This window comes from Bubalus kerabau, chromosome 7 (assembly GCF_029407905.1).
Source record: "Bubalus kerabau isolate K-KA32 ecotype Philippines breed swamp buffalo chromosome 7, PCC_UOA_SB_1v2, whole genome shotgun sequence".
NCBI classification, from domain to species: domain Eukaryota; kingdom Metazoa; phylum Chordata; class Mammalia; order Artiodactyla; family Bovidae; genus Bubalus; species Bubalus kerabau.
This window is the reverse complement of record NC_073630.1, coordinates 31,572,442-31,590,169: the sequence shown is the minus strand read 5'-3', so window position 1 is coordinate 31,590,169 and position 17,728 is coordinate 31,572,442. Positions and strand designations below refer to the sequence as shown.

The window sequence follows — 17,728 nt, the reverse complement described above, 5'->3', positions numbered from 1 at the left end:
GTTCATTCAGTTCGGTCAGTTCAGTTCAGTCACTCAGTTGTGTCTGACCCTTTGTGATCCCATGAACCGCAGCACACCAGGCCTCCCTGTCCATCACTAACTCCCAGAGTCCACCCAAACCCATGTCCATCAAGTCGGTGATGCCATCCAACTGTCTCATCCTCTGTTGTCCCCTTCTCCTCCTGCCCTCAATCTTTCCCAGCATCAGGGTCTTTTCAAATGAGTCAGCTCTTCGCATCAGGTGGCCAAAGTATTTGAGTTTCAGTTTCAACATCAGTCCTTCCAATGAACACCCAGGAGTGATTTTCTTTAGGATGGACTGGGTGGATCTCCTTGTAGTCCAAGGGACTCTCAAGAGTCTTCTCCAACATCACAGTTCAAAAGCATCAATTCTTCGGCACTTAGCTTTCTTTATAGTCCAACTCTCACACCCATACATGACCACTGGAAAAACTATAGCTTTGACTAGATGAACCTTTGTTGACAAAGTAACGTCTCTGCTTTTTAATATGCTATCTAGATTGGTCATGACTTTCCTTCCAAGGAGCTAACATCTTTTAATTTCATGGCTGCAATCACCATCTGCAGTGATTTTGGAGCCCAAAAAAATAAAGTCAGCCACTGTTTCCACTGTTTCCCCATCTATTTCCCATGAAGTGATGGGACCAGATGCCATAATCTTAGTTTTCTGAATGTTGAGCTTTAAGCCAAATTCTTCACTCTCCTCTTTCACTTTCATCAAGAGGCTCTTTAGTTTTTCTTCACTTTCTGCCATAAGGGTGGTGTCATCTGCATATCTGAGATTATTGATATTTCTCCCGGCAATCTTGATTCCAGTTTGTGCTTCATAAGGTTGCCATAAAAACGTAACAAAAAGTGGGTGGTTTAAACAACAGATTCATGGTCTCACAGTTTTGGAAGCTGGAAGTCTGAAGTCAAGGTGTCAGCAGGTTGGTTCCATAAGGCCTGTGAGGGAAGGATCTGTCTCAAGCCTCTCTCCCTGGCTTGTTAATGGTTATCTTTTCTCTATCTCTTCCCATGGCCTTCTCCATGTCTTTGTGTCTATCTCCAAATTTTTATAATGTCTCCCTTTTTATAATGCTACCACTCGTACTGGATTAGGGGCTATCCTAATGACTTCATATTAACACATTACCTCTCGAAAGACACTTCTTCAAATAAGATCACACTGAGGTACTGGGATTCAGGACATCAGCATATGGATTTGGTAGGGTGCACACAACTCAACATATGACACTATTATAAAACTTTATGTAGAAAATTCTTTACATAAAAAATATGCATGCATGCTAAGTCACCTCAGTCATGTCCGACTCTTTACAACCTTACAGACTGTAGCCTACCAGGCTCCTCTGTCCCTGAGATTCTCCAGGCAAGAATACTGGAATGGGTTGCCATGCCCTCCTCCAGGGAATCTTCTCAACCCAGGGACTGATGCGAAAAATACATCATCTGAGCAAAGAAACAACATTGGAACACATCTCTGTGAGTACAACCTACCTGGGTAAGCTGAAAGCACTGGATCTGTGTGTACAAGCCCAGCAACCAAACACAGATTCACTCAAGTTTGTAGTGGAGGTTAAAAAAAAACTGTACCAATTGAGAACTTTTTTGCTCTAGTGACACATGACATAAAACCCAGCCTAAATGTGGCTTAAACAAAAAGGACACATATTGGTTCCTGTAACTGAGAAGTCTAGGGACAGGACTGGTTTGGAATATGTCTGGATTCAAAGCTCAGGCAATGTCATCAGGATGAAATTTTCCTACATTACTCAGCTCTGCCTTTATCTTGTTGACTTTATCCTTTCAGATTTAAGTCCTGCAAGAAGAAATTTCCACAATCATCTGCAAAATTCTTTTGGTATCTTACTGTCTCAGACTGGGTCATGTGCTCATGCTAAGCACTGTGGCCTGGGAAAGGCAAAACTCTGAGTTAAGTCTGAACTTGCAAACCACACACCTAGAATGGAGTAAGTTCTAAGTGGATAAACTCAAAATGGGGCGAACATTGATCCCTAAATGAACATCAAAAATATGTTACTAGAGGTGGGGTAATTGGATAGGAGATGCCAAAAATCAACAAATATTCACTACAGAGGCCCAAGTTACAAACCCAGAAGTCAGTGGGTCAACATGGAAATAGTATTTCCTTACCTATTCAAGATCTCCCTTGGGTCAACAAATGAGTTTTAAGGACCCATCTCAGAGTTCTCATACAGTGCCTAGAGTATCTGTAAAACAAATATCAGCTAAACCTCTGATTTTGTGTGCAAAAACCTATGTCAACCAAACTTTTGCAAAAGATATAAAGTCACTGAAAACAATGGCTTTGATTTCTTGAGTATAAATAACCAGTGTGACTTAGGAATGCAGAGGACTATAGACAACAGCCAAAAGAGAATAAGCTTAAGTAAAACTAAGAAAGACTTTTTTTTCAATTGGCCTTTTTTCCCCCCTTTTTGTCTCTAGTAGAGTATCCAACCACTGAAGAGAAATCAATATTTTATCCTCTAATAGACTAAAAAAAAGGAAACTTTGAACATTTTTATTTAAAGGCTGGAGTCACTTTATCTTCTCAGTTCATTAAGACGGTGTCACAGATTCATGGAATGATATTTCTGGGTCCACACTCTCTCAGACCAATTAAATGAGCATGACAAATTATTGGTTGTAGATCTTTCATTTCAACTCATTAACTCATTGTTCATATATGTATTGAATCATATTTAAGACTGAGGATCTAGAACATAATCAAGAGAATATGTGTGTAAAATAGCTTGTTGGTTAGAGATGAACAGCTTTTGTTCTAGCAGATTTTGTGACATTGTTCCTTATTTTTATATAGGTTTCCACTTGAAGATCAAACAAATAGATCCTTTAGATTGTCACCACCTTTGGGTTTCTCTATGTTGCTTTTTTTTTTTTTTTTTTGGCCTGGATATGGAAGCAAGCTGTCTTAGAAACATGACCAACTTTATAATTTTTAAGCAAGAAGTTTGGTCTGCACTACAGATGAATATATATCATTGAAAGTTATCTATTTTTGTCTTCTCTCTTTTCTGCACTGAGGAAGGGTTTCCCCTTGCACAACTCTCTCCTTTCCCTTCCTCTTTTTATCCATCAAAAAAGTGTCCAAAAACAAGAGAAAGGATTAGACCCAGCAAAAGAATACTTTAGATCCTACTTAATATGAAATGAGTTCCAATTACCAAGTTCCCCACAATGCACACCAAAGGACCAGCTGAAAATGGTTAGGAAATGTCAGCAATTTTAAATGTGTTACTAATTATTTCTGTACCTCATCAACAACTCAGCACTTTTATTCTTGGTAACCATGACTCACCCTCTTCATCCATTCATCATTTCAGTTAGCTTTTTCTATTATGGCTATTTTCATGAGAAAAGTGACCCCAAAGAGGTGTTGGTCCTGGATGTTATTCAGAGACACACCTTCCACCCACTTCTCTCTATCACCATACCCTGCGAGTTCTCACTCTGATCTTTGAGTTCAGTGAGAGGATTGGAGTGTGATAACAGTTTGCTGAAAATCTAAGTCCGACTCTGAGAAGGCTCTTTAATGGTGTGTCTCTTAAGAACTGTATTTTGAGTACTCTACTTTAAAATCTTTTCAACACTACACAAACGTGAGAAATAGGTGTGTATTACCTATCATCTTTTAGCCATGAGGTTAGGGATTCCCATTGTATTCCTAAAACCCAAACCTGAAATTGCTTAGACTAAAGGCTGCATTCATAAGTACCTGTTCAATAAACAAATAAATAAAGGAATGGATGTTGCCAGGCATAATAATCAAATATAATAAGGAAATACTTTACTATCTATAACCTTGAATCCCCTAATCCCCTCTAGACTGGATGAAATATGTTATTGGAAGACCATCAATCAATTGAGCACTTCGATGAATGTCTACACATGAGTTTGAGAGTATAAGCCAGAAGACATGCAATTGTTTTCCAAACTATTGGGGGACCCTGAAGTGGAGAGGTGATCTGGATGGAGGTGGCAGTAAAGAGTGAGAGAGGAGACCCTGGATGGCAACAGAGCTCTGAGGGACTTGGGGGAGCAAGGTTCACCACTATGAAGCTTTACAATGGTTTGTGCTAGAATATGTCATGGACTAAGTCCCTCTTTTGCCTTCTACAAAATATTCAGTGAATTTTACATTTTTCACTACTGTGAGGATGATCTTTTGGGGAACTTGAGAAGTCTGCAGCTTTCTTGCCTTGCTAGACTCCCCCCTGAGTGAAGATAGCTGACAAGAAAACAGGATAAGGAAAGTATAAATCTTTGGGTGGAAATTTTTCAGAAATAGTAAATAAATAAATAAATAAATAAACTGATGACTACATAAGTCATCCATGAGACTGGGGGCACAATTCAACTCTAGAACAGATCAGATGGTTCAGGGAAACCAAGCTGCCATCCAGGTTGAATACTGCCCCCTCAGAGTGGAAGGATGGAAGCCTCAGAGAAGTAGAACTAGATGCTCTTTGAATATACTCTCCACTGTGCCATTTGCAGTTCCCCACCAACTATCACCTGATTACTATCAAACAGCTTGGACTATGCCACCTTTTTTATGACTAAGCTCCTAAAAAATTATCAGTATTTGTGATTAATACTGTCAGTCCAGTTCAGTTCAGTTGCTCAGTCATGTCCGACTCTTTGCAGCCCTATGGACTGCAGCACACCAGGCTTCCCTGTCCGTCACCAACTCCCAGAGCTTACTCAAACTCATGTCCATCAAATCGATGATGCCATCCAACCATCTCTTCCTCTGTCATCCCTGTCTCCTGCCTTCAATCTTTCTTAGCATCAGGGTTTTTTCCAATGAGTCAGTTCTTTGCATCAGGTGGCCAAAATATTGACGTTTCAGCTTCAACATTAGTCCTTCCAGTGAACATTCAGGATTGATCTCCTTTAAGATGGATTGGTTGGATCTCCTTGAAGTCTAAGGGACGCTCAAGAGTCTTCTCCAACACCACAGTTCAAAAGCATTAATTCTTCGACACTCAACTTTCTTTATAGTCCAACTCTCATATCCATACATGACTACTGGAAAAACCATAGCCTTGACTAGATGGACCTTTGTTGACAAAGTAATGTCTCTGCTTTTTAATATGCTGTCTAGGTTGGTCATGGGAGAAGGCAATGGCAACCCACTCCAGTGTTCTTGCCTGGAGAATCCCATGAACAGAGGAGCCTGGAAGGCTGCCGTCCATGGGGTCGCACAGAGTCGGACACGACTGAAGCGACGTAGCAGCAGGTTGGGCATAACTTTTCTTTCAAGGAGTAAGTGTCTTTTAATTTCATGGCTGCAGTCACCATCTGCAGTGATTATTATAGTAGCTAACATTTATTAAGGTCCTGCAATGCATTAGTTATGGTATTAAAACTTAACAAGTGTTATCTCATTTATGGGTATTTATCTATAATATCCCTCATGATGTAGGAAATATTATGCCTAGAACAGTGTAATTGACATATAAATACTCTTTCAGTGGGTGAATTCATATTAATAGCCAATTACTAGCTAGCTCTTCAACCCTTAGTATGTGCCAGACAGTGTTCTAAGCTCTTTCTATAAACTAACTCAGTGAATCCTTAATACAATCCCATGGGGTAGATAATGGTCTTATTCCTATCTTTATAGCTCAGAGAAGTTAAAAGTTTGCTTATAGCCCTATAGTCTGGCTCCAAATTCCACACTCAACCACACAGTCCTCTGAATGAATCAGCTAAGGAAAATATGGAGAAGTTAAAAAAACTTGCTGAAGTTCATCTGTCCAGTGAGAACAGACATAGGACTCATACTCAGGCCTGGCTGTCCTCAAAATCTACACTCTTAGGGGCTACACACAAAAGAGACCAAAGTAATTAACTCATAACTAATGGGGTTCACAAAGATTCCAAATCTTCTTCAAGTCCCTCAGAAATCTTGGAGCATCTGGGTAAAACTTGGTAGCCTAGAAGAGATGCCAAGATGAGATATAATTTGATATGTGGTTTAAAGGATTTTTTTTTTCTGTTGTTAAAAACACTGTAAGGTAGGACACTGTAAAAAACAGGAAGCTCAATCAGGTTTCTGAGGTATTAACCCAATCAAGGGATGATACTCTCTTGCATCAGGATATTAGCTATAGTAGTGATGAAAAGAAAGTAGATTTTGGATGTATTTTAGAAGTATAGCCAACATAATTTAATGAAGTGTTAGATGTGGAATATGAGAGTTAGAGAAGAGTTAAAAATTGCACCAAGATTGGGGCCTGAGCAACTGATAAACGGAGTTGTCATCAACCGAGGCAACTTTGTTTTATTGTTTGTTTGACAGTACTGGGCTTCCCTGGTAGCTCAGCTGGTAAAGAATCCACCTGTGATGCAGGAGACCCTCGTTTGACTCTTGGGTCAGGAAGATCCCTTGGAGAAGGGATAGGCTGCCCACTCCAGTATTCTTGGGCTTCCCTGGTGGCTCAGATGGTAAAGAATCCACCTGCAATGCAAGAGACCTGGGTTTGATCTCTGGGCTGGGAGGATCCCCTGGAGGAGGGCATGGCAACCCACTCCAGTATTCTTGCCTGGAGAATCCCATGGATGGAGGAGCCTGGCAGGCTATAGCCCACAGGGTTACAAAGAGTCAGACACGACTGAGTGACTAAACACGGCACAGCATACATGAGGGGTTTCAGAATATTTTGAACACACTGATTTTGAAATATCTGTTAGATATCTAAAGCGGAAATGCTGGGTAGCCAATTGAAGAGAGATCAAGTTGAAGATATAATATGGGGGTCATTAACATACAGCTGGTATTTGGAAGTCTTAAAATAGTTCATCAAGGGAGTGACTGTAAAGAGAGAAAAGAACTAAAGATGGAGTTCTAGGGTACTCTCTCCAAATCTAAATTGTAAGAAAGAAGAGGAGGAGTCACTGAAGAAGATAGAGAAGGAGGGAGAAGCAAAGCAGAGGGGAAACCAGGAGAATGTGAAATCCTGGAAGCCAAAGGCCGATATATATTAAAGAGATGGGAATATCCAACATATAAATATTACTAATAGGTCAAGGAAGATGAAGACTGATAACAGATTTTTTGATTTAGCAAACTGAAGGTCATTGCTTACCTTGGTGGAGTGGCATGGAAGACTAGTTAATTAAAGTGGGTTAAGAGGGACATCCCTGGCATCCAGTGGTTAGGACTTGGCCTTCTAATGCAGGGGCTGTGAGTTGATCCCTGGTCAAGGAGTTAAGATCCCACATGACTTGGGGCCAAAAAAAAAAAAAAAAAAAAACCAGAAAAAATATTGTAACAAATTCAATAAAGACTTTTAAAAATAGTCCACATAAAAAAATCTTTAAAAAAAATAAGTAAAGTCAGCAAAGAGAGAATGAGAGAAATGGAATTGAAGACAAGGAGTATACACAACTCCTTCAATGAGCTTTTTTGCAAAGGGTGTGAAAAAAAACATGGTAAATGGGAGGGGAACTGGATCAATAAAAGTTTGTTGTTGTTGTTTTAGATGGGAGAAATAACAGTATTGTTGTATGATGAAGGGAATAATGCAGTGGCATGCATATTTGACGCTGAAAGCAGCAGAGAGGAGACATTGCTGGAGCACTGAGTAAGTGAGATGGGATAGCACCTCCTGCACATGTGGAGGGATGGGCTTTCAACAAGAGCACAGATATTTCATTCAGGTGGAAAGGCAATATATGGGAATATAATGCTGATGAGCAGACATGATGTTGAAGATCTCTGGAAATTCTCTTCTGATTGTTCTAAATGTCTCATTAAAAAGAGAAGGTCATCTGCTAGGATTGAACATTGGGGAAGAAGTGTTAGAATTTTGAAAAGAAAGGTGTGAAAGAGTCACTTAGGCATGTGGGTGAACAGACCACCTGGGAAAGAACGTTTGTTTAGTAACATTAAATGTAAAGTGATACTATTCAATATGGTTGTGTGTCTTATGTTTTGCAACAGCCATGTTCAGTGAAACAAGTACAAGTGGAGAGAAGCAGAAACTTGGATTTAGCTACAGTTTCATCAAGCCAGCTACCATGAAGCCCAAGAAGGGCAAAATTGTCAAGGAATATACGAGTGAGTCATAACAATTGCCTGTGGAATTCAAGTGATTAAAGAGGAGAATGGTGATATCGTGGGAATGAAGGACATTGAAATGTTGCTAGGATCAATGGATTGGAGGTCATGGCAGGAGAGAAAAATTGTACATTTTGATCTGAAAATTCCTTAAGACTTGCCAACTTGTTTATGCTTTAAGAATTTCTTTAAAATTTATCCAGCATTTTTTTAGTTGAGCAATTGCTTCAAGTGATCTTAGCCAATCTATTACCAGAAATAGAACCCTCCCTTAACTTTTAAACTGTTTTTGTTTTTTTAATTTCCTTGCCACAAACATCCATCCAAACACAATAGTCTACTGACTTTGCTCTGCCATTCCTTTCCCTTGCCACCACCCTATTCAGGTATTTCAGCAGTTCATATTTAGATTATTGCCACACCACGCTAACTAGTGCCTTTCTGAATCCATTTCATAGCTATTAGAACATGGGTTTTTTTCTCTCAAATATTATTTTGCTAATTGCTTTGCAGATAGATAACTGAACAATGAACAGTTAAATTCTTTGCTATCTTTAGTTTTTAGTATGGTACATAATCATTTTTAAATATGAAAGAGTCCCCCATCCCCATAGGCATTCTGATGTCTTTCAATAGTTTGCATTATATTTTTTCTTGCAAAAATGTGCATTGCTTGGTATTTTCTTTTACTAAAATTGAAAAGTAAAGCTATGTGCTAAGAATGAAGGAAATCAATTTATAATTGTTGCTATGGGAAGAGAACAAATTTTAAATTACAACTCTAAGGACAAAATCCAGGTGAGCTGAAACAAGACCAGTTGAAATAGGAGAACATAACATTGTGATCCCAGGACCTCTTTCAAATCATCTGGGGTGCTTCTTAAATGTGTTTCCTGCACAGGCCCTGTTGGAAACCAAGTAAATCAGAGTCCCTGGTGGTGTGCCAAGGAGCTATATTTTTATCAATTTATTCAGGAAATTCCTATGCACTCCAGAAGTCAAGAAGCACTGATACAATTGGGTTGATCTCTACTGTGTTTTGAGCTTCTCTGTCAAGGTTCAGCAGTAAATTCCATAATTTTAAATCATTCATAAAGAATTTATATTTGATACTTTTAATTGAATCTTTTAAATTATACTTTCCCTTCTCATTCCATTACTTTTTTTCCCCAAGAATATATCTATTATTTGTTTTCTTTAAATTGTTGCAAGTTAGAAAGAATAAGAAGCTAATTTTTTATCAGTGGCTGTAAATGGTTTTATATTTGCAAAGTACATTTTTCTTTCCAACAGGAAAAAATACCAGTTTTTGAAGGAGTAAAACATGTATTCATGAACAAATACTGACAGACACTAACAAATAGTGTGTTTTTTAAATGTTCGCCTCATTTATAGTTTTAAAGTTCTGATTCTTTCTACATCTACATGTAACATCTACCTTCAAGTGAAGTCTAGGAAATGGAAGTTTATTAAATTGGGGCTGTACTGAAAAGCAACTGACAGTTGGAAGTTAAGTAGGTGCAGGAAATATCAAGAAAGAAAAGGTTGACAAGAAGTTCCTAAATAAAATCCTTGAATTTCACAGACAGTTTCACATGCCAAACAAAATAGATAATATAGTAAAGATCTGTGGGGAATATTCTCTTAGAAAACTATTGCTTCTAATGATTAATATCCACCTTTTCTTAATATAAATTTGTTACAAAAAAGGTAAAAAATGTGATACATTGTCATGCTTAGTCCCTCAGTTGTGTCCAACTCTTTGCCACCCTATGGACAGCCCACCAGGCTCCTCTGTCCATGGGATTTTCCAGGCAAGAATACTGGAGCAGGTTGCCATTTCCTCCTCCAGGAGATCTTCCTGACCCAGAAATTGAACCCACACCTCTTGGTCTCCTGCATTGGCAGGAGGATTCTTTACCACTGAGTCACCTGGGAAATCCAATCTGATATATAGGTATATATCAAATACAAATATACAGATATATTCTTAGGAAATGAGTTCCAAAACTTTTATAAGTCTGTTCATGTTGAAAGAGAGAGAAATTTAAAAGTTTGATAAAATTATTAAATAAAATTTATAGAAAACACAGGTTCATTAAACTGTTCACCAAAATATCTTCTTTTCTTATTGTTGCACTATAAACTTTAACTCAATAATAAATAATAATTTCTCTGGAATGTTCTATATATTCAAAATTTATCATCACCATCCAATCTAGAATTCTTAAAAAATAACACCCACTAAAAGAAATGTTCTCTAATATTTGCCATTAGAACATACAGCAAAAAAGTATTTCTACAGAGCAGAATAATAGAGAAAACCATATTCTAATATTTTAATTTAAAGCTACATCATTCATTGTGAATAACTAGCATGAGTACATTTACATATTGCTTAATTTGTCAAGGAATACATTTTAAATGATAGATTTTTTTTTAATATCCTAAAGGTATACTGGACTCTGGTCTCCCTAGACACAGTTTATGTTGGGGTTTTTTTTAACTACTTATAGCTAATCCAAAGCTCAGAAACTTAAGCATCCAAAATAAAAATTTTAATCCTAAAGTTTCTCAGGAGATAGACCACAGCCACAAAGAATTTTCCTCTCAAGCTGACTCTCTGTAGATCATCACTTCATAAATAAAAGAAAACTATATAGCAGGCTTAATCATTTCTATGTATTCATTTCAGTAAAATGAGTGATTATTTCTCATTCAGTGAGTCTCCCTCTCAATTCATTTGACAAACACAAACAGTAAAGACCATGAGTTATAAAATTAACAATAACAGTTTATACTTTATGATCTTTGCTGTGTGTCAGGCATTGTCCTAATTAATCCTCTGTTTTGTACGCATCATCAGGATTGATTGTATTGCTGCCCCAGTGGGATCATTCCTCTCACTGTTCAGACCCTACAATCACTTCTCAACTCACTCAGCCTAACAGCCAACATCCTCACTCTGGCCAGCAAGTCCCTACACAATCTGTACGTACACATTCTCCTTTGCTGCCCTTCCTAATTCTCTCAGGGCACAATGGCCTCCCCATCATTCTTCCAACAAGCCAGTCACAATCTGCCTGAGGGTCTCTTCAATTGCTGTCCCCTTCGCCTAGAAACACTCATATCCAGATATCAACATGGTCATCCTCCCACTTCCTTCAGATCTTTATTCCTAAACCACCTTCTCAGGAACATCTTCCCTGTCTGCCTTGTCTAAATTTGCATAATTCCCCCCAACACTTCCAACCCCTTGCCAGCTTTATGTTTCCCTAGAATTTTTTGCTAGCGTGCTTTATATTTTTTCTTATTTATTTTCTATCTCCGCACTAGAATATAAGTTCTGTGAGGGGAGAGATTTTGTATGTTTTGTTCACTGCCATGGTCCCAGTGCCTAGAAAAGTATCTGGAATATAGTAGGTGCTCAAAAAATGTTCATTGAATTAATGAAAGGAGATATTAAGCTTTCTCACTTATTTCTGAAGCAAATAGAGGACAATGGGCTTACGTAATCATGGAGAAATTTAAGGAATGGAAGCATTAAACGTTAACAATAACATAAACTCAACAGAAGTCTCCTGCTTAAGTTGTAGGTGATGGTGGTGGTTTAGTCGCTAAGTCATGTCCAACTCTTTCAAGCCCACAGACTGGAGCCTGCCAGCCTCCTCTGTTCATGGGATTTCCCAGGCAGGAATACTGGAGTGGGTTGCCATTTCCTTCTCCAGCTGAAGCTATCAATCCTTACCAAAGCAAGAGCTAAAGGGAAACATAGTCTTTTTTCTGCCTCTCAGTTCCTAACCCATTTTACGTACTTAATAAATATTAGTTGTATACTCTTTGGCCCAATCTTCTAAAGCTTCTAGCTTTGTGACAGAGTTCCATTTCAATTCTTTATGAACCTGTAACACGTCAGCATCCAATCACTCTCAAAACTTGATTTGTATTCTCTGGTTTGACCAAATCTAGTCTGGAATATTTCTTGACATTAAAAAAATACAAAGTTGGAAGGCACAAGAACTGTGATTGTGAGCATAAATCCACACAGCCTCACTCTTACGGCATCTACATCATGGAAGTGGCCCAGAATCACAGCTCTCTGTAAGAAGCTGATGAATGTAGAATGCGGGCCGTGGCAACTCGCCCTTGGTGGGGGTGGAGGGAGTGCTTCTCGGGTCTTGTGGCTCACTCCCAGTCCCGCCTGCCCCCACTTTGTTCTGCCACGTTTTCCTGTGTGCCCGTGCTGGCCCCACTCACCTTCAGGGCCACCTGTTGAGGCTCAGCTGTGTCCTGCGGCTAGCGATCGCCACAACGGGAGAATTCTAGTCACTAGCCTGCCAATGGTGATGGAAAGTTTGGGGCTATCAAGGAGTAGACTCTTAATAAACACACATTAAATGCTCTTTATAGAGTGTCCAGGCTGGTGTGCTGCCAGTGTTCTTGCTGTGCTCACTAAGCATGGTGGAAAGTTCATGGGCCTTGCGATATGACAGACATGGGTTCAAATTCCAACTCTGACTTCTTTAAAAATAGTTCGTAATTACTAAGAACTCACTATATACCAGGCACTAAACTAAGCATTTATATATATATATATATGTATATGTATACATATATATAAATCCTTTGATACTGACATTATTATTCCCATTTTTATAGATGAGGGAACTGAGGCTTACTGATGTGCCCCAAGTCACACAGCCAATAAACAGCAAATCATGGACTTGACCTCTAATTTTTCAAATCCATACTCTCAACCACTGTTTCACACTATGTGGCTTTGAGAAAGGAAATTAATTTTATCAACTCTTGAGAATTTAAAGGAAAAGATAAGGAATAACCAAGAAGGTAACGATGGCTCATTAAATGTGAAAAGTCTGTCTTTTAAATGTGATATTTGAAGAATTATGGTTAATCATCCTACGTGTTAATGGATTGCTTTACATATTTAAGGAAGAATGACTACTTTTAGAGATATATACAAAAGGATATACAGATGGAATGACAGTATGTCTGAATTTACTTCAAAATAATCCAATGGGGTAGATGAAATGAGATTGTCATGATAATTACTGAAGTTGTGATGAGTACACTGGGGATTATAGTACTATTTGTTCTACTTTTTACTATATTTGGAGATAATAAGTGTTTTTTAACATGCTGTTTAAAAATAATGTGAAAAGAAATATATGTGTGTATATCTGTGCGCATATTCACAGAATAAGAAATAGACTTGTTTTTCTAGAGTGAGCCTCCATATATGTGAAATAAGCTATTTTGTTTCTTATGACTGAAACTGATCTTTAGATATACAGTCTCTTAAATAAAAAGTTGTTCCAATACAAAATTATTTTTCTCTAACCATATTTTAAAATTAAAAATGCTGTATCATTAGTTATGGAGAAATTGCCCTAAAACCAACAACTGTCTCCTCTGGAGTGCATCCCTGTATTCAAACGGTGATTAAATGAAGAAAGTAAGTGTTTTATGCTTCACACACAAAGCATTAAGATCTGAACAAGATTCAAGGAGCAGAAAGTTCGAGTTTTCTGGTCAGTAATTTATTTTAAAGGCTAAAATACTAGGGATTTTCCCACACACACACAAAAAAATTGAGGGTACTGAATTGGAAAAATATCAAGAAAGTATGAGTAATACAAATAAAAGATCAAATTTCATTCATGTACTTTCTATTTTTTCACAAAAACCTAAAAGCACATGATATGGGTTTTGTATTGTTGAATTTTTCATCCAAAGAATTAAGTAATATTAAACACTTAAAATTTGCAAGAATGCTCACTTGGTGGATTCACTAGGGATGTGACCTGTCTTCAATTTTAGTATGAAAATGCAGGCAGCAATTTGGAGATGGACGATAAATATTTTAAGAAAAAAGATTGTAAGGCTATATTTGGTGGACATGAGGTAGAAATTTAAGATGTCAGTCCACCAAACTTTTTATCTGTTAGGAAAATATTTACTGGTCTTGGTTATATTTACCCAGCAAGAAAGACGCTGGCAGTGATCAAGTTTTTGGTATTTCAAATTGTTCACTTGTTCAAAAACCAGTTTGTTGTTTTACTATAAATAGCTCATTCCTATTTATGACAATCATGACAAAAAAAGGAGAAAATTGAGTTGCACTCAAGCAAATATTCAAAAATCTTTTGAGTACATGACCATAGAGTCAGAATCTAAACGTTGTGCATAAAGGCAAGAATGACAACTCCCAGTCTGTTCCTTTCAGTGTTTTTGGTGAGTCACAGAGAGCACAATTTTCATTTTCCTCAGCCTACGTTTTTTAAAGGAGATGACACACATTGTTAAAAAGAAATTTAGATCTCAGAAAATACTTCATTGTGAATTTTCAAATTAAAAGTAACATGTAAGGGGGAAAATGTATGGTCTTGAATAGCTACATATCACTTATTCTTATCACAATACCACCCACCAAATCAGAAAAAGAAAACTAAAACTGTAGTTCTCCAGAAAGTGTGTCAAACTTACAGATAGAAGTTCCAGTTTCTATCCCAGTTTTGTCTCCTACCTTTCTAAGTCCACTAACCACTTGGTTTCCTCATCGACAAAGTGATGATAATGAGACTTGAGAAAGTTAAGCTTAAATCAAACAAACAGTTAAAGACCTAACCAAAATAAAAGCATATCTATAATTATTCTTCATATGTGTGTACATATACATATAAATACATAAAATAAAAACACATTAATGTATAAACTAAAGACATGCATGTTTTATTTAGGGCATAGCACGTTGCATTTAGCAATAGGATCATGTGTTATTTCTAACGGGAGCAGAGAGGAAGCGCTCTGTGGGAAAAGACAATCTTTCAGAGGACTTTTAATACATGAATTAAAGGTTACTTCATTAGTTCAGGCAAAATTTGTTTAATATTTGTACCACTTAGTCCTGCCAATTAGCCTCTTTGCATTTCTACCAAATCATACGTTGATTTTCACTTGGGGATGTTCATGCATTGATCATCTTTTCTTTGCTCAGTAAATCAAAGAGCAGTCAAATCATCATGAGTTATATAAAGTCATTCTTTAAAAATGACATTCAAAAGAGACACTGATGTATAGAACAGTCTTATGCACTCTGTGGGAGAGGGAGAGGGTGGGAAGATTTGGGAGAATGGCATTGAAACATGTAAAATATCATGTATGAAATGAGTTGCCAGTCCAGGTTCGATGCACGATACTGGATGCTTGGGGCTGGTGCACTGGGACGACCCAGAGGGATGGAATGGGGAGGGAGGAGGGAGGAGGGTTCAGGATGGGGAACACATGTATACCTGTGGCGGATTCATTTTGATATTTGGCAAATCTAATACAGTTATGTTAAGTTTAAAAATAAAATAAAATTAAAAAAAAATGACATTCAAAGAAAAAGCTTATTCTCTAACACTGTTTTTTATTTTAGTAAGAATTTTCTTCAAGCCAAAATGAAAGTCTATATTTTCTTCCCTATCAATTCTTTTCCTGTTGTCAGTAATTTAGTCTCAGAAAAAAAAAAATTGAGATTAGAAAGGAAAAAGAAACAGAGAAAGATGGAAAAAGAAACAGAGAAAGTTGGAAAAAAACAATTACAGCGTAAGAAGGAAACATAAAAAAAATTTAAATAACTTAGAAATGGGATGAGTATAAGCAAAAATATGTGATTTTAACATGACTAATCTATATTATTAAACAAAATCTTGTATTAAATTAGAACTTGAAAACTTTGTCAGTTTGATTAGTATAATGCAAAAGTCTAATAAAAGCAAAATATCAATATTTTGCACAAAAGTTCCTATAAATAAGTTTGGAGCTTAAACTAGTTAGTATTCTAATGACCTTTTATTTTTTAATTCTGTACTATAGTATTTCACTAGGTTATTATTTCTTAAAGTGTAATTTCATAACCATAGGCATGAATTTGCACATATGCTTGAAATGTGCAATGACATGTTTCCACAATGTATTTAAATGACTTTTCTGTCTGCCTGTTAAGATGACAGAATAAGACAATGAATCTTGATAGTCTTGATAAAAATGAAAGAATAATGTATTATTGACATCTTCATCCAATATACCCCTCCCACCCAGAAAAAGATGCTCTCAGAAATGCGTTTGGCAAACTTGATATTGTTCTTGTGGATCACGATGCTTCAGGAGCATGACTTCTCTGAGGAAACACTAGATCTTGTAACAGAAATATCTTTAAATCTTTTAGATAGCCAGTCCACAGGGAAAGGTTTAAGAAAGGATCAAAGCTTGTCCTTTCAGCTTGAATTATTCCATTACAGCTGAATGTGACATAATTACAAAAGATGTTGGATGTGGAATCTCATCAGGATTATCTGACACTCATCTTTGTTGAGAAAGTCTCCCCAGCTGTTGCTCTGATCGCTCAAATGTGACAGGAGTACAGAGTACAAAAGTACTTGTAAGTGACCACTGCTTGGGGTGAGCTTAGCTTCCTTGGGCCATTTTGTGACTTTCCACAAATATCAATAGTATGGAAAAACAGAAAGCATTGTTCCAAATATAGTTCCATTTTCATCTTTTAAAAAGCAGCTTAGAAAACATAAAAAAAACAGCAGTAACAGCAGCAGTAGCGGCGAGGGGCTTATCTTTGGGCACAATTTTGTTCGAAGAAGCCAAACTCATTTAGCTAAAAACATTTCAATCAGAAATGATCATTTTGCAATTCTATGCAAATCTGCATGTGTTCTTATTTGTTTATACGATCTCATCTTATTTAGCACTCCCCTATCTTGATAGTCTGATAATGACTTTGCTGGTGGAAATTCTTGTTATTGGGGATGACTCAGAAAGAGTGTTTATCACCCTGAAAATGAAATAAGCTGAATAAATATTTAATTTCCTCCTATGTTTAACAAGCTCTGGCCATTGGTAAATCACCTTTAAAATTTTAAAAGGTGTGTTTTGGGACCTCATTTGCCAAAGTTTCTTTTTTAAATATCATTACTGGAGTTCAATTGTACAATGTAACATCAAATATAAAATGTTGAATAATTACTCATTCCAAAGGATTTGAGAGAAGCAAAAAAAAAAAAAAATACTTTTCTTTCCTTCCTTGTCGTGGATTACATTTTCTTCATACATTATTAATGAAGTTAAACTACTAGTAACATGCCAAATGTGCTGCATAGGAGATTTGTGCCTAATCCAGCACAAAACAGGCCCAGTCACATAATGGGAGAAAAAAGAACAAATGTCAACAGTTTCACACTGGGACTAGATTAAGCAGACCGTACTTACTGATTTCTTACACAGGGATTATCTCACTTCTAGTCCTATGAGAAGGAAGGCCACACTTCTCTTATATTAACACAGAATTGCACCTGAGGAAGAAAAAAAAAAAAAATGGAGGGAGAAGGTGCTTCATTTCCACTCCCACTCAGTCCCATGGCCATGGAACCTTGATTTATTAAATATCACATACGTAAGCCATTGTTTGGATAATGGGCTACATAAAAATGTCTAACCATGATATACAAGTATTAATACTTTAGAGATCAAATATAATATTGCTTCTCATTGAACTCTGATTAGATCGTTCTTAAA

General features: G+C 37.1%; 1 long non-coding RNA gene across 1 annotated transcript in view; it reads right to left on the bottom strand.

Annotated features, from left to right (window-relative positions):
* The window catches only part of LOC129657178 (uncharacterized), a 92,327-nt gene that overhangs the window by 13,276 nt on the left and 61,323 nt on the right, over positions 1–17,728 (bottom strand). The window contains exon 5 of the long non-coding RNA XR_008716583.1: positions 17,423–17,505. This is a non-coding gene — a long non-coding RNA (uncharacterized LOC129657178). The remainder of the gene's footprint in view (positions 1–17,422; positions 17,506–17,728) is intronic.